The 23,089-nt window shown below is 40.8% G+C and overlaps 1 protein-coding gene across 3 annotated transcripts in view; it reads right to left on the reverse strand.

Moving 5' to 3' along the window:
* PRLR (prolactin receptor) overlaps positions 1-23,089 on the reverse strand; it is a 175,013-nt gene that overhangs the window by 44,431 nt on the left and 107,493 nt on the right. The window contains exon 4 of one of the 3 annotated variants that reach the window (XM_074570491.1): positions 22,893-22,952. The exons of the other annotated variants lie outside the window; for them this stretch is intronic. The gene's annotated coding sequence lies outside the window, so the exon portion shown is untranslated. The remainder of the gene's footprint in view (positions 1-22,892; positions 22,953-23,089) is intronic. 3 annotated transcript variants of the gene reach the window in all.

Below are 23,089 nucleotides of genomic sequence, written 5' to 3' on the forward strand. Positions count from 1 at the left end.
CTATAGGCTCAGAAAAGGACTTTACGTTTTGACTGGTGTGAAAAATAGTGAAGGTATTGTTGGCTTTCGCCATAATAACAAGGCTATAAATCTTTGACTTTTAAGGATAACTAACCTTTAGTAAATTAGGAAACATGAGAAACCTCAAAGATAACAACTAACAGCAACTATGAAGAAAAACATCATGAAGAAAAACATCCGAGAGAAACAAAAAAAGAACTTCTCCAAAAGACTCCACAAGTGATTAACAGAAGGAAACAGATGCATAGGAGAAGGGAGCTGATGATAATCGATCCTACCAGAAGGAAACAGATGCATGGGAGAAGGGAGCTGATCCTACCGGAAGGAAACACATGCATGGGAAAAGGGAACTGAAGATCATCGATCCTCAGAAACAATTGTCAGAAGGAAACACGCAAATAGAAGAGAAAAAAGACTAATGATAATCAATCATTATAAACAATTACTCTGCCTAAAATAGTGAATACGTATGCAATATTGAATGTATATAAGACATGGTTGAAGTGTTAGCTGGTGTGCCTCTGACTTGAGTCATGCGCCCAGCGCTGTGCTTTTGCTCTATTGACTTTGTCCCTATAATAAAATAAGTGTCATTTCTGTTTAAGGGATCTGGCTGTTTATTACAACTGGTATCATATTATCAGCCTTCCCTAGCCAGTTTGGGATGAACACTCCAAACATAACACAAGAATAAGCATGCACAAAAAAATGCCAACTCACTGATAAACCAAAACCTATTCAAGCCTTGCGTTCACAAGAAAAGGTTCAAGAACATTTCATACTTACGGAAAAAGTACTTATTGAAATTGGCAAGATTAGAAAGAGATAAGCTTGATGCAACTGCCTATTGTTTCAGATGGAAAAGATTAGAATAGGTGGGAATTCATTTTTCATTGTCATTTTCATAAGAGCTCCGTGTTCCCAGGTCTAGTCCATTCCTTTCAATGCCACTGCCTCCTTCCCCACAGATAGAGATATTCTGCAGGTGCTCATTTAAACTTATCGCTTCAGAATAAGAGACAATTTACTGGGTAGCATTAGCATTTCACTAAACTGACCTTCATGGCAGAAAGATTGCTTGCTTGTTAAGTAAGATCACTAGACAACAAATGTTTAGGTTTAAAAGTGATGAAGTGAATGCAGTTATATCAATAACTAATTATCAGTTCATTGTTCTTAGTCCCTAAGATCCTCGGGCTCAAGATACCTACTCATGGCCCCGGGTGCACATCCAGTATTCTCTTTCCTATGGCAAGAGACTGAAGCTCCTTCCTCAAGGAGGGATAGAGTAATGTTTTATATGTAGAGAAAAGGCAGTATCTTGCCTTTACTCAGCAACAGAAAATACAATAAGGTTTTGAGATTCCCATATGCTTTCCCTTTTTTTTTTTTTTTTTGGCTTGTGCTTATGTGGTATAAGCCTTGCAAGTTTTGCTGATGTTGATGGAGTGCCATGCCCTTTTTCGCATGCAATGTGTATATAATATAAGTAGCTTGTGAATACTAGAGAAAAACTGAAAAAGTTTCACTCTGACTTAGAACATATCCTAGATCGCAGGACATATATCATCTTTATTTTAATTAAACCCATGCTGTTTATGTGGAAACAGTCTGGCAATGGGCTCAGGAAGATTCTAATATGATAATGCAGCAGGCCTCCAGTAGTAGCATCATAGAATCATAGAATGGTTAGAGTCGGAAGGGACCTTAAAGATCATAAAACATAAAACCATAACCTTTCCTTTTAAAAAAAAAATTGCTTTATTACCTTTTTTCCAGTCTATTTTTAAGACTATGTATAGTTAGATGATTTCTAAGGATCAAGATGAACTAATGCAAACTATTTTTGCACTACATAATATTCTTAAACAAGCTACTGATAAAAATAATTTGTGTAATACTGCATTTTTACATGCTATTTTTCAAATTTCAGATTAAGATGCATTCCTATGGCTAACGCCTTACAGACTAAGAAGGATCAAGCAGAAAATCAGAAAATAGGAAGGGGTCTGGAAGAACTTCTTGAAGAAGTAAGTGTCAATAAAAGTGTTCTTGGAAGCCAAGAACAGGGAGACTGATTCTTCCATAAAAACCTCTGTGAAAGAAGTAAACCTGACTATCACACAACTCAGATTACAAATTTCAGCCTTCACTGCCCATCCCAGCTAGATCAAGTATTAACTTGTCCCTCAAATGCTTCTTATACTGAGGAAGGAAAGAAGAAAAACAAAGTTTACACTGACCTAAAAGCATTTGATAGAAATAGGCACAGAACAATAACCTTGACACATGACAGCACAAAAGAGGAGGGGAGTGGAGCCACAGGTTAGGGAGGGCTTGTATGAGTAACTGCAGTGAGACTGTGTAGTCTTCAAGGGTGAGGACAAGCCCCTTAAATTCTCTTTACGTAAATACAGGGCATGAGTGGACTGATGCCAGAAGAGGGTAGAAGCAGGAAAAGATTAGTTTAAGCAGATTCTGTGCACGAGCTGCTTTTCAGTAGCTGGATTTGTCTATAAGGGAAAAGGAGTATTTATATTTTGAACAATTTCTGTACGCATGCAATATAAAATTCCAGATATCATTTTTGCACCTAGGGATGCGGTATTGCTGAATTTGAACCTTTACCAGTTTTATGCTTTGCTGTAACCACATGTCCTAGGTAAAAGTAAGCACTACTTACTAAACAACGTACGCTGACTACTGACCACACATACTCTTCTGTTAATGATTTACACACCTGGGAAAAGAAGCCCTCAGTTTTATGTACACCGCCACTGTAAAGAACATTTATAATAAATTCTGCAGCCATGAGCTAACAAAGTATTTTCTTTTACTGCTATGACTCTACAAAAGCAGGGAAACCCTGCTCGGGCACAAAATGTTCTGCCGTCTGCTCTCACTAATCCGAGCTCCTTTAGAGTAAAGCGAGCACCTCTGCTCTGCCATGGGACAACACAAACCAAGAGGTAAGAAGGAGGAGACACTACCAGGTTGTCTGGGTTATTCCAAGGCCCTGTTGGCTAAGAAACACCACGCAGACAAACACAAAGCTGAAAGCAAAATGGCAGATCGAATTAAGGAAGCCGGGAGGAAAACTAGCAAGAAAACAAGTTAGGAAAAACTTCTAGAAAGCGTCTGTAGATCAAAGCATACATGAAACTCAGAACTGAGGCTGATCGCAGCATAAAAATGCCATGAAAAAGTGAATCTCAGCAGCAGAGAATTCCGTGTTCTAAGGACCGTCAGCCCCTCCCACTACCGAAAAGACAAGTGCTGCCTAAAGCACAGGGCTGAAAAATGTTCTGTCAAAAAAGTGGAATGTTTTATTATAATTGCCTCTTCTAATTTCTGGAATACTTCCTGTAAGTTTTGTGCTACAACCTGTAACTCAGTCACAAACACATTGATCCATTCAGCTGAATCCATTTTTTTCAAAAAATCGCTGAGGACTATTTTAATGCAGAGGAATGCTCTTTTAAATGCAGGAACTCTTTCAGCTCAGAATCTAGACATTTGCCAAACAGGTGAACATGATGCCACATAAAATATGAACGAATGAGCTTGCCATCATGTATTTCAGTTTTATTATCACGACATACTAACTTTCAACCATTTTTGTTTTCTATATGGACAGCTGGCATACAGAAAATATGAGCAAAAAACATGGGCAAGCTGATAAGAGAATAAAGGTTACTTAAAAATAAAGGAAGTAGTATTAGAAACAAAATACTCCAGTCACTGTATGCCTTATCTTCCTAAAATGCTTGGAAAATTTCTATCAGTATCTTGTTAACCTTGGCTTTATTTAACCAACATTATAAATATTAGATGGACTAGGACCTACTGACACAGACTATTTAATTGAGCTTCAATTAAAATAACAACCACTTCTGAAATATCCAGGAAACAAAGAGCTTTTGTTGGCCAACAAAGCAAATCTCACGCACTCTTGAAGAGGAAGAGTTATTAATTATGTTTGGGCCTGGATATCAAATTTCTGTTTTCACTTGTCCGCAAGTTTTGAGGACTTTATACTCCACATGCTGATTTTGTTCCACCGTATTATGGGTTGTGCATGGTGGAGGAAGAGCTGCAGCAAAGGCAGGCTACGGAGGCTCAGCAGACGGATAGAGATACGGATTCAGCTCCTCCTGCAGCTCTTGCTGTCAATGCTGCCCAGAAAGAAGAGATCTCCAGCGCCAGGCTAGCGAGGCAGCTGGGGCCACCACGGGAAGAGCCCAAGGCGTCTGGTACGTGGGGGAGAGCTGTGCTCTAACTTATTGCTACACCTTTGCATATGGGACCCAAGGTTCGATCTGCAAATTTTATGGATGTGATAAGAAATTACTTTGGGTCAGGAGCACTCCTAAATAAAGAGCCTATTTTACACCTGGGAAAAGAGGAGCTTTACTGTCAGTATGAAAGAGGCATCTTTTCAGCGTGCTGAATAGATCCAGTCTCTGTTGCTGCACCATGGCACGCATAGCTGAGCTTAAACACCTAGGGAACTTTCAAAAGCCAAATATAAGCACCTGATAGATTTTGCAAATGATGGATTTACATGCCTTGATTTTGCACAACTGCCACACTAGGCACCTACAGCCACCTGGAAATCTCACAGGAGATAGTTCAGAAGATTATTCCTATCTGCAGGTAACACACCCTACTAGACACATACAGCACTTTGCACGGTAACTTCTATCTGCTTCTTCCTGGCACCCTCTGCAAGCTTGCAGTCATCTCCGACTTGCTGGATCTCATTTTTAATTTCAGTAGCATATTAATTATGAAATCCAGTGAAAATTCGCTATTATCTTGCCTAAAGCAAATTAATTGGTCCCTGGCAACTCTCTGACATGCCAAATCATAATTTACGTAGTTGTCCTCTTCTACTCTGCTTGATTATACTGATAAGCTAATAATGAGATAACCAGGAAAAATATGGATCCTATCTAAAATACTTATAACTAAGATTGGCGTGGCACAAGATCAGGATATCTGATCTTAGATGAAGCTGAACATTTGAAGGAGGAAAAGTTTAATTATGATATTGCTTGGCTGAAACACACACACCTTTAAAATGTCTTAGAGTTTGTCTAACATACTTTTCTCCAAGAAAACAACTGTTATTAATAGTATACATTTAAACAGCAAATGATATTTATTTCCTAGTTTTGTATTAAGAATACAGATTCTCCTTCTTGCCCATTGTCTTCCCAATTAAGCTAAATATTACAACTGCTTCTGACAAAAGAAGCGCTGAAGTACTCTTCCACCATAACAGTGGCTGCACCAAGTGGAGCTCTGACATACTCTAACGGTGACACCGCACGAAGCCTGAGTTGCCTGTAAGGCTACTTACCTAACATGCAAAACTGTCCACAATAACTACTGCTGTCAAAATCAGTGTTACTGAGAATAAAAAATGGAAACTCAAGGTAAAATAGGAAAAAAAATTTACTAGGAATATATACAGTGAATATATAAATTCAATTTCTTCAGACCCAAGATGAAACCCTGGATCAATTACAGAGTTACTCCTTCCATGACATTTAATGCCAAGTAACAAATTCAGTACTAAAATATTCCACGAATCCTGAAAAAGATCTCCAGCTTGATTCAGAAAATAAAGCAAATCCCAAAACAAAAGACTTTGGTGTCTTCATTTTTTCCTTTTATAGTGAAAAGCATTTATTTGTTTTATTTCTCATTTTCAGTTCAATATTTTCAGTGTCTGTGAATGCTAGCTTGTGATTTTTTCCCACTGGGAGAAGTAGGATACAGAAATGACACCAGCAGTTGGTAAGCAAAGGCAATTAAGTCAACTAAACTTTGTAATTAACATGTAAAGAATCTGCAATACTGAACTGATTCTGGTTTTAGTCAGTCCCTTAAGAATACTCTGTAGGGAAAAAAAATAATATTCACATACATTTTTCTTTTCTAAATCACTGCACTTTCTCTAACCAAAAAGCTCATCTGAGCCACTATCTTATCACTAACAATGACCAGTAATAAAAGTATGGCAAGCAGTCCTCTAAGTTAAATACTGACTCATTTTACCTGCTATACCAAACACATGTACACTTTAATCTCAGCTTTTGCTCTGCAGTGTTCACATTCAGACCTGTACATACAGAGAAATCTCACTGAATTTAGTGTTAGCTGAAGAAACACATAGTAAACGTCTGACTTACAGGCAGTAGCTTTCTGCTTCATTGGTAAAAATATAAAAACCCCATAAAACTCAAATTAACAGGTTTTGCATGAAGTGGAATGCATGGAAAACTTGCATGATTAAAGAAAAATAAAATCTCAGTGTTTGTTACAAGACCAAGGATATCCCCCTGATCTCACTGCCACTTGTGCCAACTTTAAATTGAATAATTCTAGCATAGTAAGTAGGGGTACATCTTCAAACAAGAGGAAAAATGTGATGCAAGAAAAGAGAACAATTACTCAGGAATTAGAAAACAAACCATGTGAAGGCTGCACCCATATCAACACATTCAGGGTAATCCTCGAAAGTAAAACTGTAAATGTTTGCTAATTATAGTGGAATTTCAGGCAACTTTTTATGGTAACCAAGTTCCGTCTTCTATTTTATGATCAAATCATCAACCTCTTTCTCATGCTGATGAACTGCAATTCACAAGAGTTAACTATGGAGGGATTGTTTATGTAAAGGTTTACGGAGTGAACAATAGCTTCTTTTCTTTTCTTTCAAGAACGGCAACACTTTGAATATTTGCCATAGCTATCTTGCATTTACTCAACAAGCAAACTGAAAAATTCATGTCAGTTCAAGTAATCAGTATTTGGTTTTCTAGATATTGATTTATTGTGAGACTTCCCATTTCTTTTATTGTGTTTACAGGTACTTTAAATCACAGCACCTTGATGCTTGTCATACTGTGGTCTAGGATCAAATTGTATCTAAAATTCAGTTCTGTTTTTTCTCTAAAGGTAAAGCTGTCCTCTCCGGTAGCCCCATGTCCCTGCAAACACACGACTGCCATTGCTAGCGATGGACTGCAGACTGTATTGGCTTTGGAAGTCCACAGGCGTGAGGCTTGCCAGGCTTACTTTGACATTTTCTTGGCCTGCCTGCACCTTTATGGGGGGGCTTGTTTAGGCATAATAATAATTTTTCTAATTTATTTTACTTTTGCTTCTCTTTTTCGTATGGTATAACTGTATTATTTTATATATGGTAGTAACACATAGTTATTCTGATATGATGAAATATTTAATAATGGCATAATGATACAGTGTAAAGGAACACAAACCTGGTCTGATAGCAGAAGCCTTGAGAGTGAGGACACAGGATGCAGTGCAAAGGAGTTCAGGCATGGGTTGATAAGAAAAGGGGGACAAGCTGACACAAGAAATCCAAGGGCTATAAACAACTCACCAATGGCCAGTTAAAGAATGCCTACACTGAGCTGAGCAAAATGAGGGTAATGAAGACCAATATCCAAAATATATAAAACCCACCAAGTAGATTAAACTTGGATGTAATGTAAACTGACAGACCAGCGGATAAACAGCAAGGTGCAGAACATTCGTAAACATATAAAAAGGGCTCAAAGTGTATCCTAAAGAAGGGGACAAAGAAATTGTGAACGCCAACATCATATTCCTCCTAGCAAAGAAGAGCAAGTAACCCCAGCATCAACATTTCACTCCTCTCAGTGAAAGACCTGGAGCGCTGATGGCTTGTAGCAATGCTCCTCGTTCCTTTCTGCTCGAGGCAGACTAGCATTGGTGGCTTTAGCAGACAGAGGCAGCAAAAGGATGAGCAGGGAAAAAGAGGTAAATACTAGGAATCGTGTGCACAACAATTTTCATTGTATTATTATATTTGAGACTTTTCCTGAAGTCGTATTCTTTATTTTCTTTTCTGTAACAATTAGATTGGGACTAGTACGGATTCTTTGATTAGAGTCTTTTATTATAATAAAAGTAAATTCACAGCTTTACATATTAGAAGTGTTTCCTCTTTGCACATACCAAAATTTAAAACAGATTACCCCTTATCTAGAACTTATCCAAACATTCACATTTTATTTTCGATTCCCCGACTAGTGGTTGCTAATATCTCATGTTATTTCTCATGGGAATGATGTTTTGATAGCTGTTTTTCAGATATAATCTCTCTACTTGATTTTCCTAAAGTCTGTGTCATCAGAGTATATATAGAAACAAAAAGACCATGGCAAATACAGCAACATCATACGGCTGAGCATCGCAGATACAGGGCAGAGATACACAGGTCATCACAAAGAACTTCCAGTTCTCAGTTTTCACCTACCTTTGAAACATGTTTTTTTCCTCATTGCATGCATATAAAAAATGGTGTATGTACTTGCGTGGACAAAGAGGAGGTGAGGGAAATTCGAAAGATTTGTGTGTGGAACTTAATAGACAGATTGAGTTCTAAACTAAATCAATGTAATGCTTTCTCATGCACATTCTTCCACTGGAACTGCTTATATAGGCAATTATCTGGTTTAGCATTTGTTTCTAATAGTCTTCATAATGTGTAAACCATGCGTTAGAAGCAAGACAGTTGCTGGCCTGGACTACTGACTAATGCGTAGTTTAGTGTGATGTTGCTACAGCAACCAAGAAGATGGAATTGCATGTCATATATCATTTACCCATTGCTTGGAATGTACAGCTTTCTAAAAGCCATTAAACCAAGCAGAGGTGCTGTGACGGAGGAGACGAGGATGCCTTAAAGCATTCTAAAATAGTTTCCATTGTTCTGAAGGTTTAGAGAAGTAAATCAAAGTAATAAGCAGCACAAATAAGAGTTAAGTATTTAAAAATGAAAGAGCGTTCCTTTTTTAACACATGGTATCAGTGATTCTCAGGGTCCAGTTGCCAGAAGAACATGCTTCTAAATCATGGACAAACAACCTAGACTTTTAACTTCAGACTTCTAAGACATGAATGTTTGTGGCCCATATCATGGCATGCAGAAATCCTGTAGACCCCACGCTGCACATCGCAAAACAGCTACTGTCTGAATGAAAGCTTGAGAGGCTTTCAAAATGGGGGCTATGAACTTTCTCCAATAGACCTCTTCAGCAAATACATGTGCCTTCATTAAAAGTAGTCTTGGTCCTCTAATACAAGCTAATTACCTTTCCTACTCCCTGCACACACACAAACTAATATGTAAACAAGACCAGTATGTGTTTTTGTGGTGGTAGTGGTGGTGATGAACAAATTTAGCAGACAAATTGGAAAAATTCAAATTGGTAAATTTTATGACTTAATGAGACTATTTACGTTTCAAGTTTGCAAATGATCTGGAAAACATGCAGTTTAAACGGCACTGTGTAAAAAAGTACCCACGATTGGGTTAAAATTTTAGATTCACCAACAGGGTGCACATTTTGGATAAGAAAGTGAACCAAACATCTGGGAACGAGTCTGGGGATGTTTTCCAGACCACAGCAGAAAGATTAATGAGCTAAGTCTGTCAGGCTCAAATGGAAGCTTACAGAGGGACTGGATAAGGCTTTGATTTAAGAAAAAAAGAAGAAAGAAGAGCAGCAAAACAATCTATAGAGTGGATGGGCCTGCTGCTCATTGTCAAAAAGGATATAATTCTTTGCTTATGTATAAACACAAGAGAGTTTCATAAGTATGTAATAAGGGAACATTTTGTACTGCCAGCAAGAGGAGAAATTCTGTAAGCAATGGAGGATGCCCAGTCTTTTTCTACATCTGAAGTACCAGAGGCTTTCTGGCAGCCACATTCAGAAGAGAGACAAGTTTCTGCATGTTCAAGACACTCCCTGAGAGCACCAAACAGTGAAGCCTCTTGAGTGCCCAGTGCTTACTGTACTTCCACAGCGTTCTTCTGCACAATGGAGAACACGCTGCAATACATCATTTCAGGGCTGGAGGCAAAGACAACATGAATCCAAATGGAGTATAGCATCTTCCTTATTTTATTTAAGACATTTGTGCAGGTAGGATCAAGTTTTTGAAAATGCCGCCTACTACGTGGACATCATTGCCTATATGCCACGAATGGACTGGACACGAGTGTAAGACAAAAGCAAAGAAACTATGACTATCACAAATCTGAGGACAGGGACAACTGGAAGAGGAGTGGGGAGGAAGAACTCTTGCTAGACGCCTTCACTTTGGGGAGAACTACAGAGCCTGTAACTGCACGAATTCATCACCATAATGTGCCAGAGAATAAAAAGGGCCTTCAAGATACGCTGCAGATATCTCCGCACAGGGTAGTAGCAAAACTTCTATTCACACAGCTGCTGGTATCCTTTTACTGCGGTAAACCACTGTTCCAACAAAATCTCTAGCCGTCAGCTCATCTAGGTTTACAATTCAGAAACAATGAGATACAATTACCATCTAAATCCACCCAGCTGGGACACCCCTTCCTCCTTCTGGCAGGGAATATCAATGCTGTTGAGCTTATTGGCCTCCCCCCAGCCTGTTATTTGACCCACATACAAAGAAATCCCCTTCCTTCTGGAAGGATCCGACAAAATTTAGCCAACCACAAGAAGGAGCAGAGCTCCAGTGAGTCTGTTTCATTATCACCTAATACAGAGGACAAAGATCCCAAGACAGTGCAATAAATCATGGCTCTGGAAGGAGTCCTTAAGGATGCCAGAAAGGATGGGGCACAGTCATGAACCAGGACAGAAGCTCAATGTCATGCCTAGTCAGGCTCTTGCAGCAAAATCTCCATTGCAATGCTTCCTGAATGTGCTTTGAGCCACTAAGGAAAACCACGTGTGCTAGCAAGTAGACACATGCAAGACTGTCATGGATGCTCTGGCCAAATGTAGGAGGCTGATTAGATCAACAAGGACTGGCAGCCTTGCCCCGTGCTTTTTCCAGAGAATTATTTCACGTGGAGGCCAGGGACCCTGCCATATCATGCCATCTTTTCTTGTAAGGCATTCCAGGCTGCAGGCAAAAACTCCTCTCTCAAACTCCATTACCATATTGCCCATCAAAGGGAGTCTTGGCTTTGGGTGAGTGCGCAATGAGCTGAATTAAAGGCAGGCCTGCAGTATCCTATAGAAGACAGGGCAGCACCAATTGTATATGCTAGAAATAGCAGAGGAAGGAGGTACAGGGCAGCAGAACTGGGTTACACAACATAAGAACTGGAAAAGGGGAAATATGGATGTAATTTCTGTGTCTCTGCTGAGTGTCAGCTTTTATGGAAGATGCTAATTTGCCCTTGACAGAAAAGCAACATGCAAGCAGGATAAGTCTGGGCAGTAATAAAAAAGACTTATAGAAAAAAAAAAAACAGGAGGAAAAACCCTGCTGGCACAAGGTATTGGAGGAAAAAAATCTCACTGAGGTACAGCCAAATATCCTGTGTGTCCTGTTAGACTGTGCCTTGGGCTGAGCATTTTCTGAGCTCATACACAAATTAAGGCTACTTAAGCATGAGTGTCAAATCCAAGCAAGTTCTCTTGCTTGTCATAGAAAGGCTGAAATAAAACCCAGGAGAAAACCTTTTTTTTTTTTTTTTACTATGCTAGGTTGACCATGGTCAGCTGCCAAACACCCACCCAGCCACTCTTACCCCCCTCTTCAACAAGACAGGAGCCACAAAAAAGGTGAAAAAACTTTGTAGGTTGGGAAAAAGGCAGGGATATCACCTACCAATTACCATCTCGGACAAAACAGATTCAACCTGGGGAAAATTAATTTAATTTATTGCCAATTAAATAGATTTGGATGGTGAGAAGAAGAAAAGACAAAACAACACCTTTTCCACACATACCTTTTTCCCAGGCTCAACTTCACTCCTTCATTCCTGACTACTTTACTCCCCAGCACTGGCCCAGGGGGGATTGGGGAGCGGAGGATTATGGTCAGTACGCACTAGTTCAGCTCTGCCACTCTTTCCTCCTCACGTGTTTCCCCTCTGCTACTCCCCTGCTCCAGCATGGGACCTTCCCTTGGGCTGCAGTCCTTCAAGAACTGCTCCAGTGTGGGTGCCCTCCACAGGCTGCAGTCCTTCAGGAAAAAATCTGCTCCTGCGTGGGTCCTCCAAGGGCCACAGTTCCTGTCAGGAGAACCTGCTCCTGTGTGGGCTCCTCCACAGGCTGTGGTTCCTTCAGGAAATACCAACCTGCTCCAGCATGGTGCTCCCGCTGGCTGCAGTGCGGGTATCTGCCCCACCGTGGTCTCTTCCATGAGCTGCAAGGGAATACCTGCTATGACACCTGGAGCACCTCCTTCCTTCTTTTCTGACCCTGGTGCTTACACTGTTGTTTCTCACACTTTTTTTCCTTGCTCCCCTCACATTGCCCGGCAACGTTTTACCCTTTCTTAAATGTGCTTTTACAGAGGTGCCACCAGCTTCGCTGATGTGCTCAGTTGTGTCCTATGGTGGATCCGCTGTGGAGCCAGCTGGAACCAGCTGTGTCCAGCACAGGCAGCCCCTGACCTCTTCTCATAGAGGCCACCCCTGCAGCGCCCTGATGCCATCACCTTGACACCTACACCCAATGTGTCCACCAACACTTCTAATGTGAGGGCAGCAAAGTCTGTCCTGGCTGGCTGGCTCAACATCTTTGCTGTATGTAGCTATGAAAATACAGGGATGAGGAGGAAGATGGAACAAGGGGTTTTTTTGCAAGGGGTGAAGGGAGTAGATTTAGAGTCTCAAGACTAGATAAAATAAAAAGCAAGAACAGCCATGGTGCTGTGAAACTTAAGGAAGTTCTTTTCCTCATAGACTGCTGGCTTTGTAACCAAAGTCAGTCTCAGGCTTTGCGACAGCTTAGATGTGGGCCTGGAGACACAAACAGCAAGGGCCATTGCTCTTTACTCTCCTTTCATGGACTGCGAAGCATTCAGCTGCCTTCCAGTAATTTTATCCAGGGTTGTATTAAGTTGATTTTATGGCCAATACTAGTAGGCCTTAAACCACCTGATAGTGCACCAGTAGGCATCTCATAAGAAGCTGTCATCAGTATAGGGGCACACACCATATGGCAGCAGAGCTAGGTGTAAGCAGTAAGAATTTAGGTCAGAATATTCATGTCTTGGCTGTAAATCTCTGCATGGGAACAAGCTAACTTTACAGCCTGCAGGGAGATTCTGAAGTCCCAAAATATAGGAGTCACAGTGTTTCACAAAATATACAATAAACCTGAATTGATTCGAGTAGCTTGTAAGTAATCAGAGTATGATGCAATGTTGTCAGGACTTCTCCAGAGAACACCTATAGTTACATATATCTCAACAAAACCTTTGGCCCAGCTGTTCTGTCCCAGTTGCATCCATGGAAATCAGCAGTGATGTCAGGACAGCAATGACCAAAGCAATGAACAGCCGGTGGATGGGACTGAGCATGTTTGCTACAGGACCAGTTACAGGAACAGAGCTTGCCAAAGATAAGATAGCCCCAAATCTTTAATGAGCACGTTGTGGCCAAATGATGCCTACTCTGGATCAGTATGGACACCCAGGAACAGCTCTGAAAAGGCAAAATTACTAATTCTGAATCAGGAAATAAGGCCCAGAAGGTCCTTCCACATCCTGAAATTAGTATCCCATTACTAACAGTCCAACACCTGAAGAATGATGTGGTCTACCCGCAGATGCTGGTCTTACCTCAGTATTGCCATCACTCTACAGTTCTGGTGTGTTCTCCGTGAAATAGACAGGAAGCAATTTTTGCATTGCTGAGCGATACTGCCTCAGAGCACAGAAGCGTGGAAAGTACCTGACTTTGCATTCAGCCAACCTGCATCTCGCCCTTTTCCAGCTTCTCATTGCCTTTTTGACAGCAAGATGACACAAAAAAATCAAATGTGGCAGTAAGTAGGGCACCTTATACAACAGGCTTACATGCTGAGATTACGAAGCACATCTAGTACAAGGGAGGCAAGTGCTAGGTGGATCTTGCTAGCAATAATGCAAGATTTCTAGGGTAGCTTTTGCTTTTCCTATTAAACTGTCTTTATATCAACCCACAAGCTCTCTCATTTTCAGTCTTTGGATTCTCTCCCCCATCCCACCAGAGGAAAGTGAGCGAGCAGCTGCATGGTGCTTAGCTGCTCGCTGGGGTTAAGCCACGACACGCCCAAAGGTCCTCATCCTGTTTAGACAGAGATGGCGAACTCTGGAGGTGCTGAAGCACCTCTAAATAGCTTAGATCCCAAATGATGAAGTAGTTATCTCACTAACCATTAACCACCAGCATCAGCACCGGGAGGTCAGGCAGCAGAGGCATATGTAAGCCCTGACCTTACATATGGGGAGTTTGGAACCAATATATTTTTTACCAAATATAAGGAGCAGGTTCTAGGCCCGGTGGAATGATGATCTCCTTAGTGAAATTGGTACCTAATTTACTTTCCGGAGTACATAACCTAGGCATAACATTTTGCAAAGATGTGCAGTAGTGATTACTAAAAATATTTTGATAGAGAAGGATTTAATCAAGAAAATTAAAGTCCTGAGCTACTGGGATAGCAAATAGCAAATGTAATTATCAAGGCATTCCTCCAAAATGAGTATGTATCAAAACTAAGCAAATATCTCAAAACTAGTATATAGCAAACCTGGGTTAGCAGCAACAAAACAGTGTTAACAAAACAGAAACAAAATCAGTGTTATCCGGTTAATTAAAACAGTATGCTAAAGTACAGGAGGAGACTTTGATTTCAAGGAAAAGGTAAATAAGTCTTTCCATGACTTCAGCTTTTCCTCTTAAGCACTGAGACAGCATCTGCATCCTCTAAAAGCAATGGCTTTGGTGAGCCGTGCCTAGACAGCTTCTTTAGAGCGATGTATTGTCTCTTGGATTGCCCCATCCTAAAAAGTCCATTTACACACTTGCTTTCTTTAAGCCCCATCACTCCCTGAGAGGCAGGGAAAACCTCAGCTGCTTTCAGATACCTCCCCAGGACCTGAGACTGTCCCAATGAGAACACCCTCCACCTGTCCAATGAGACAAGTACACCCTCCCCTTTTCTCAATCCAAACAAGTGGTTTTTATTTAGTGCTCTTTTTTCTGTTTTATTCTCAGACTTGACTGTACAACTATGTCACTCTGCCAGAATCCTGGAAGTGCATTTCTCTAAAGTAGTATGATCCTCAAATGCTTGGTTGGCGGATGTTAATTTCAGAAGACACTTCACTGTCTTTAGGTTTATTCTTCTTACAGTTCCTGTAAAGCTTGATGAATGCACACTCACAATAAATTCTTAAAACCCAATCTGTAGGAAGTGCACTTCCACGGACTAAGCATACGAAGTATTCATAAAATCATGACATTCTTCTTAGATCACTGTTTAGCAGTCCTCTATGTATCACCCTCTTTTCCTGACACAATAAAAGTGGAAACTGGGACACCTCATGCTTACACACAGGAAAGAGGAACAGTAGCAGACATGGCAAGATTTGCTCCTGATAAGCTCATGTCAAATCTGATTGTGAATTTAGGGGATGGCAGCAATCAGTAGGTATTTGCAATTGCTTTTGAAGGGGCCTTTTTTTTTTTCTTTAGAAAGAATCATAGAATAAGGGCCCCTTTCTTGTTGTTACTAATGTAATGCAGAATAAATCTGATCTTGATCATGCTGTTCCAGATCGCCAGAGATATTAGCTTTATCTGAAAGAGTTTATAAAGATTATGAAAGATGTTTCACACTTTGAAGTTTTCTATCCTAACTGACAAAAGCAAAAGCAAAGACTTCGCACTTTGAAGTGAGAAGAAGTTATTTCATCACTGCACACTGGAGTGAGTTGAGTTAGACAATGAAAGACAGTGATCAAAAACCTTTGATTGTTACTTGCATGAGGGGGAACAGGAACAGAGCGACGAATGCAGAAAAAACCATACAGGTTAGCATACCTCTAATTAGAGGTACTCCTATAGAAATCAGGGCAGACATCTTCACCACACTCAGGAAGTCTTGTAAATTTCAGTTCTGGATAAACAAGAGTCTTACAAATCTCGGAATATCAAAACCTACCTTTGCCCATACATTCAAATCTCATACACAGGGACAGTGAATTTGAAGAGATAAATATGTTTTCATCTTTAGAAGCATCACAGAAAAGTGGATCTATGTTTTAAATTTCATTTAAACTGTCTGACCAAGTTAAAGCAGCCACTACTAATCTAGTTTCACTGTTCTACCTCCAGCAAGTGACATAATTTTAAAATAGAACTGAGCGACTAAAGCAACAAGATCCCAGTTTGTACAGCAAAGTATAGAGAGAAGGGCATTCCTTTGAACTGCGCACATTTACATGTTTCTACTTAAATATAATTTAAAAAGAGACACTAATTTTATAAACTTTAAAAAAATTATGAACCTCCAAAATATTTCTTCCTTATAGACATATTCTGATTTTATTCTTCTGTAACAGAAATATCCGTTGCTTTCTAACTGTAGTGGAAAAAAGATTAATCACCTACACATGTAGACTAAGAATGACTCAAATACAACCTTTTTATTCTCCCAGCATAATCTGGCCCTGACTGACTTGCAGGGTGCTGGAACAGAACATTGTTCTGCAATCTTACTGAACTCGGAACAGCAGGCAGCATGAGGGAAGAACTACATCAGTGATATTCTGTAAGACTAGTTCAAAACTGCTGATGGACACCCACATAATTATTTATTAAGTGATGACAATGGGATTTTAAAACTGTTCTTATTTAATGCAGACCAAATGCGGTTTTAATATGTTAAAGTAGAATAAATATAAGAAAATCTTCTGTAAAATTAAGTCACTAGAGAGCTGTGATCATCCAAAGACATGTCAAAAGGCCAAATATATTATTTCAATTTACTTAAGAGAATAGTTCCACTATTATGATGACAAGTACATTCTTCTTATAAGTCCAGAACATTTTAGATGTGAGCTGGTTTTAGACAAGATTTTTCTTTAACTGTTGTAAAGACTTATTCATCATTCATTAACCATGTCATTGTCCTGTATATGCTCATTGAGTGAAGGATAGAACCAGAATTTATTAAAGATATGCATTTTCTTGTGTTATACATGTGATTTTTTAAAGGCTTCATGAATCTGAATTAGAACCACAGTTCCATATGAACTGCTATAAATTCTGTTGTGTTATGGCTGGTTAACGAATATGTGAAAGGGAAGATCCAGGATCCTATAGCCTATCTGTCCCATTCATAGCTGATACAAAGTAGAGCACAAGCCTTCCTACTGTGAATGCACAGCATAGCTCATCTACAAGAATTTTCCATTTATTGGTGTGACAGGAGATAGATAAATGATGGTATGGTCCCTATGCATTGGGTAAATCCAATCGTCTATCTAGACAGAAATTTATATCTAGAAATTGTCTATCCTTCTCTGAACACACCATCTTCTTGCTCCTGGAGAAAACAAATGGTGTTTAGAGATATTGTACTGTTTGATTCTCTATCTACACATAAAAATCAGATACTGTAGACAGTGGAAGATAAAAAGTTTTGCACAATCCTCCCCCTGCCACCCAAAAACATTTGTTGTTTCACTGCAGTTCTATCTCTGAGCTAATGCATGTTTTTATAGTTGCCAGAGCACTGAGCACACCCCTTCTGCCTTCCCCCTGGAAACCCCTGGGGGTTTGGTTGCCTGCGATCAGGGTCAGCTTCAGTAACGGTGCAAGTGTCAAGCTTTGAAGACAGCTCTTCCAGAAAGTTCTGCTGATAAGCCTCAGTGGGTGCTCTCCCCCATCACACTCTGCAGTAGCTTTGAAGCTGAGTGCCTCCTCATACTTGGTCCCCACCTGAGCTCTGCTGCAGCAGTGCTGCAGCCACGGCCAGGAACCCCACTGATCTGGACACTGAGTGTTGAACTTGAGCTTCTGGCCTGATCCCCAACCTGCCTCATCTCTATGGACTTGTCTGGCCATCTGGGCTCACAGCTGAACCTCAGCTTATTCATAAGAGGTCCAGAGAGCACCAAAGATGGTGCAAAGGAGGTAGGGCTCACTGGTAGGTAGGAATAAAGGAGCAGAGGGAGGAGTGGGTGAACAGGACCTTCCCTTTTACAAAGGCATTTGCAAGTTTAACTCAGCCGCAGCATCAAACCCAGACCTAAAAAGTTATAGCCAGTTGTACGATTGATCACTGTAAAATCAAATTGTGCTGTGCTACATTTCTCTAGGAGTTTATGAAGGGAGACAAAAGAGAGTAGAGAAAATACTTAATCTCCTTGAATAGTATATAATGTACATGTTCTCACTAGGGTTTCTAGTTAAATGAGCTGTAGCTTTGGTAGTTTAGTAAAGAAAAAGCAAAGGCTGCACAAGGAAACAAAGGAAAACAAAAAGATTAATTGTCTACTTCCCATCATCAGGTGATGTTCAGCCACCTCCTGGGCAGCAGGTCCCCAGTATGCATAGAGGTTGCGCCAGAAGATAAATGCCTTACTGCCCTCTCCTCTCCTCCTTTCTCTTAGCTTTTACTGCTGAGCAGATGTCGGATGGTATGGAATATCCCTGTGGTCAGCTTGGTTCAGCTGCTCTGCCTATGTCCCCTCCCAGCCCCTTGCCCACCCCCAGCCAATTGGTCTTTGGAGGGGAGGATGGAGGAGAGACAGCCTTGATGCTGTGCCAGGACTGCTCAAGCAGCAGCAAAACACTAATGTGTTATCAACACCTTTCTATCTACAAATACAAAGCGCAGCACTATGAGGGCTGCTGTGGGGAAAGTTAACTCCACCCCAGCCAGACCCAATATGCTCACCCAACCCAACCCTTCCTGAACTTGCCAATACAAAAAATGTCAAACTGCGCTCTGCAGAACCCAGGCAAGCTGCCTGACCCACAAAACTACAGGATGTCACTGTGTTTTGATGATTAATGCTTATAGAGTTTTCTTCATTGAGGAAAAGTATTCCACAAGGGCTCCAAGAGGTCTGTGAGAAGTCCGTAAACACTTGAAGTGTTTCTGTAATTACTACTCCCACTCGAGTGCACACTGCAGTTTGCCACAGTGTTGAACAATCAGGAATGTTACTGGATGCCAGATAAAAAAAATGGGGTGAGAAACTAAGAGAACAATGTGAAAACCTTATCTCCATTGTACAGAGCCGGGATACAGAAACACATGTAGTCCTCTCGTTTGGCAGTTAAACATGCACAGTCCCTGAACAAAGCTCCCAAAACCTTTAGCAGAGGTTATACACGTGGAAGAAAAACAATACTGCATAGAAAGAAAAGCGCAAGTTCAAGTCACCTGCCCCACTTATCACTGTGGTAACCTCTACTAATCTAAGCAAGAGGTCAACAAAATAGTGCTCTATAAACTCAGTGACAGTTACTACTAACGTGGGCAGCAGCACCTTGAAGAGGTGTCTGAAAGGCGGGATTACAGCCCCTTGTCTTTTTCCTTTCCTCCCATTTTTCCCAAGGAACTCCCTTCACTTGCACAGGTCGGCAAAGACAGTCAGGAAAGCTGCGGGAACACTGGCCAGACCTGTCATGCCGGTGCTGCCCAACCATCATAACTGCAGTGCTTGAAGGGATCACGGCCTCCCCAGCGGCCATAAAGCGCTTCCTTCCTACCAAAGGCAGCACCTTAGCTTCACAAAGGCATAAGTAAGCCTTTCACATTTTTCACACTCTCTGAGTCAGAAGCTCAAGAGAGAAAATCAATACCCCTGCATGTGTGAACCAGCTCTGACCACTACCTAGATCTGCAGTGAAAGTATGTGCTGCAGGCAACCGAAATAATAGTTGGACCAGACAATTCCAAAATGCTGACACTAGTGGGATTGTACTAGTACTCTCTGGCCGTGCCCACAGAGTTGTGATTAATGGGGTGAAATCCTCTTGGCGGCCGGTCACCAGTGGTGTCCCTCAGGGCTCCGTTTTGGGGCCAGTTTTGTTTAATATCTTTATCGATGATCTGGATGAGGGGATTGAGTGCACCCTCAGTAAGTTTGCAGATGACACCACACTGGGTGGGAGTGTTGATCTGCTTGAGGGTAGGAAGGCTCTACAGAGGGACCTGGGCAGGCTGGATCGATGGGCTGAGACCAACTGTATGAGGTTTAATAAGGCCAAGTGCTGGGTCCTGCATTTCGGTCACAACAACCCCAAGCAACGCTACAGGCTTGGGGAAGAGTGGCTGGAAAGCTGCCCGGCAGAAAAGGACCTGGGGGTGCTGGTGGACGGCCAGCTTAACATGAGCCAGCAGTGTGCCCAGGTGGCCAAGAAGGCCAACAGCATCCTGGCTTGTGTCAGGAATAGCGTGGCCAGCAGGGGCAGGGAAGTGATCGTGCCTCTGTACTCGGCACTGGTGAGGCCTCACCTCGAGTGCTGTGTTCAGTTCTGGGCCCCTCTGTACAAGAGGGACATTGAAGCGCTGGAGCGTGTCCAGAGGAGAGCTACCAGGCTGGTGAGGGGTCTGGAGACCAGGTCATATGAGGAGAGGCTGAGGGAGCTGGGCATGTTTAGCTTGGAGAAGAGAAGGCTGAGGGGAGACCTCATTGCCCTCTACAACTACCTGAAAGGAGGGTGTAGAGAGGTTGGTGTTGGCCTCCTCTCCCAGGTGCATAAAGACAGGAGCAGAGGAAATGGTCTGAAGTTGCAGCAGGGGAAGTTTAGGTTAGATATTAGGAGGAATTACTTTACTGAAAGAGTGGTCAGGCACTGGAACAGCCTGCCCAGGGAGGTGGTTGAGTCACCATCCCTACAGGTATTTAAGAACGTGTAGATTTGGCACTTCAGGGCATGCTCTAGTGGCAGAGATTGTAAGTGGTTTGTTTGTGGTGTTTTTTTTGTTGTTTTTTTTTGTTGCTGTTTTTTTTTTTTTTTGGTATGTGTATGGTTGGACTTGATGATCTCAAAGGTCCTTTCCAACCATGAAGATTCTATGATTCTATGATTCTAGTGTCATGGTTCGGTCTTAAAAAAAACATTTTGAATTAATGTGTGTAATATATCAACGATCTGCCATCCACAGACTTCTCTACACATCCACTCTCACAGAGGCAACAACTGGGAGCACAGGTTGAAAGACACCACCTGATTCAGCCGAGCCACATGCTACTATGAATAACCATATTGTGTAAGCTTGTTAATGAACTAATCAAGATATGTTTTAAAAGTAGCTACTTCTTCTCTGGCTCTGACTGTTCTTATTGGGAGGTGATCAAGCCTTTAATTGCTTTAATAGAAAAGGATCATCTTCCAATTTTCCACTAAAGTTTATTCTGTATTTTACATCTACTTGTTCTTGTGGCTCAGATAGTTGAAAGAGTTTTGCATTTTCTTTTCCTCTGTGTCCTTAGTGGTACAGCCTCCCCTTGGCATTCTTCCTCCACTGTACAACATGTTATGGAGAGATACAATATCCCCTCTCAGACAGCAGACAGTTAGATGAGGCTTTGATGTCTCTGCCAATGGTAGGAGGGGTTGGAATTTGGTGATCTTTAATGGACCCTTCCAACCCAAACCATTCTATGAGTCTGTGATTTTATTCCTTCTCGGACTTCAGCAAAAAGTAAACAGTAAACAGTTTATATTTGGGGTATCTTCTTGTAAGAAAGGCTACTAGTATAGTAAGAAGAGACCCTTTCTTTGCATCTGCTCCAGTTACAATTCATGTTTCTTGAATATGAATGAGTAGAGCTTCACAAATTTTTAAAATTTATTTTAATGTGTTCGCTAGAACTTTGCATGACATCATTAACACTCCTCTAATTCTACTAGAAATAATTCAGATAAGGCAGGCCAAATCTCCTAGGATTGTACTTGCCAAAGTAATTTGCTTGTGTTTCCAACTAATGAGCTTCTGGCTGAAAGAGTAGTTTTTGTTATTAGTCCACTCTGAGCCCTTGCATTCCATTCCATTGGATTTGCATTTTGTACTCCTGAATTTCATCCTATTCACATTACTGTAGTTATCAAGGTCACCTAGTTCTTCCCACACAGCACTTTGATACTGAAAGTGCATTTTGCATAACTGGGAAATTTCATCACCTTATTCCTAGCTTTTGTGTCCAAGTGATTAAAACAAGTATTAAAGATTCAGGTCCAACACTCACCCTGAGGAATTTCAAACCCTCTTCCACACAAGAGCTTTCCTTTCATTGCTAGTGTTATTATCTACTGAGGTACAGCGCTACAGATCCTTTTCTGAATCCCACTTTTCAATCCCATATTTTCCTATGTGTCAACAAAAGATATGCTTCACTGAAATTAGACGAGATTTACTTCACTTCTATGTAGACAGGTACCAGATTAGTCTAGCTCAAACTACTTCAGCATTTCATTCTACTCTCCCTTTACTTCTGTGTTTGTCTTTACCTTAAAAGAACTGTCCTGAAGTTCTGCATATTTTCTAAATTACTCTGGTCATATCTGCCTGCATCTTTTTCTCCCAACTTCCCCTTTAATACAGATTCTATATATCCAACATTCTGGAGTCATCTCGTAATATCCGAGAACAAAGAGACTTTATAATTATGTACTCTGCTTTATTATATCACTTCTGCACAGCTATGTGATGGAGATTTATCATTCCCCAAACATTAGATGACAACTTGGGAACTCAACAAATCATTTGTAATAAGAAATCTTGTGTGAAACCTTGAAAAAACAAAAATACCAAGTGATTTATAACTGTACAAATCAATGCTGGAGACAAGTTAAACATCTACGGAAATCTGTATGGTTTTATGAAACGAAGAACAATGCTGAAACCCGACTCTGTGCGTTGCTGTGTGTTAGCAATTTGGGGCACTGTTCTCAGATTCGTAGGCAGTATGTAGCAGCCTGGCTTTCTGTCACTGTTTCTAAAACACCCTTGTTTTTGCGGTTCTCAGATCTTTAAAATTATATTCTGGTATTGTCTTACAAAGATTGGCTTCATCCCAGATGTTTGTCAATTCATGATTTCAGCTGCTTCCAAGATGTTCTGAAATTTTTAAAGCAAATGCATTATTTTTCTTTTAAACTAAAATATCTTATTTTTCAGATACACAGTTTGAAGTAATGAACTCAGATTTATTTCTTCTATTCAAGGAATAAAATTCTCACAAAACCCACAAAGGT

This window comes from Larus michahellis, chromosome Z, assembly GCF_964199755.1.
Source record: "Larus michahellis chromosome Z, bLarMic1.1, whole genome shotgun sequence".
Lineage (NCBI taxonomy): Eukaryota > Metazoa > Chordata > Aves > Charadriiformes > Laridae > Larus > Larus michahellis.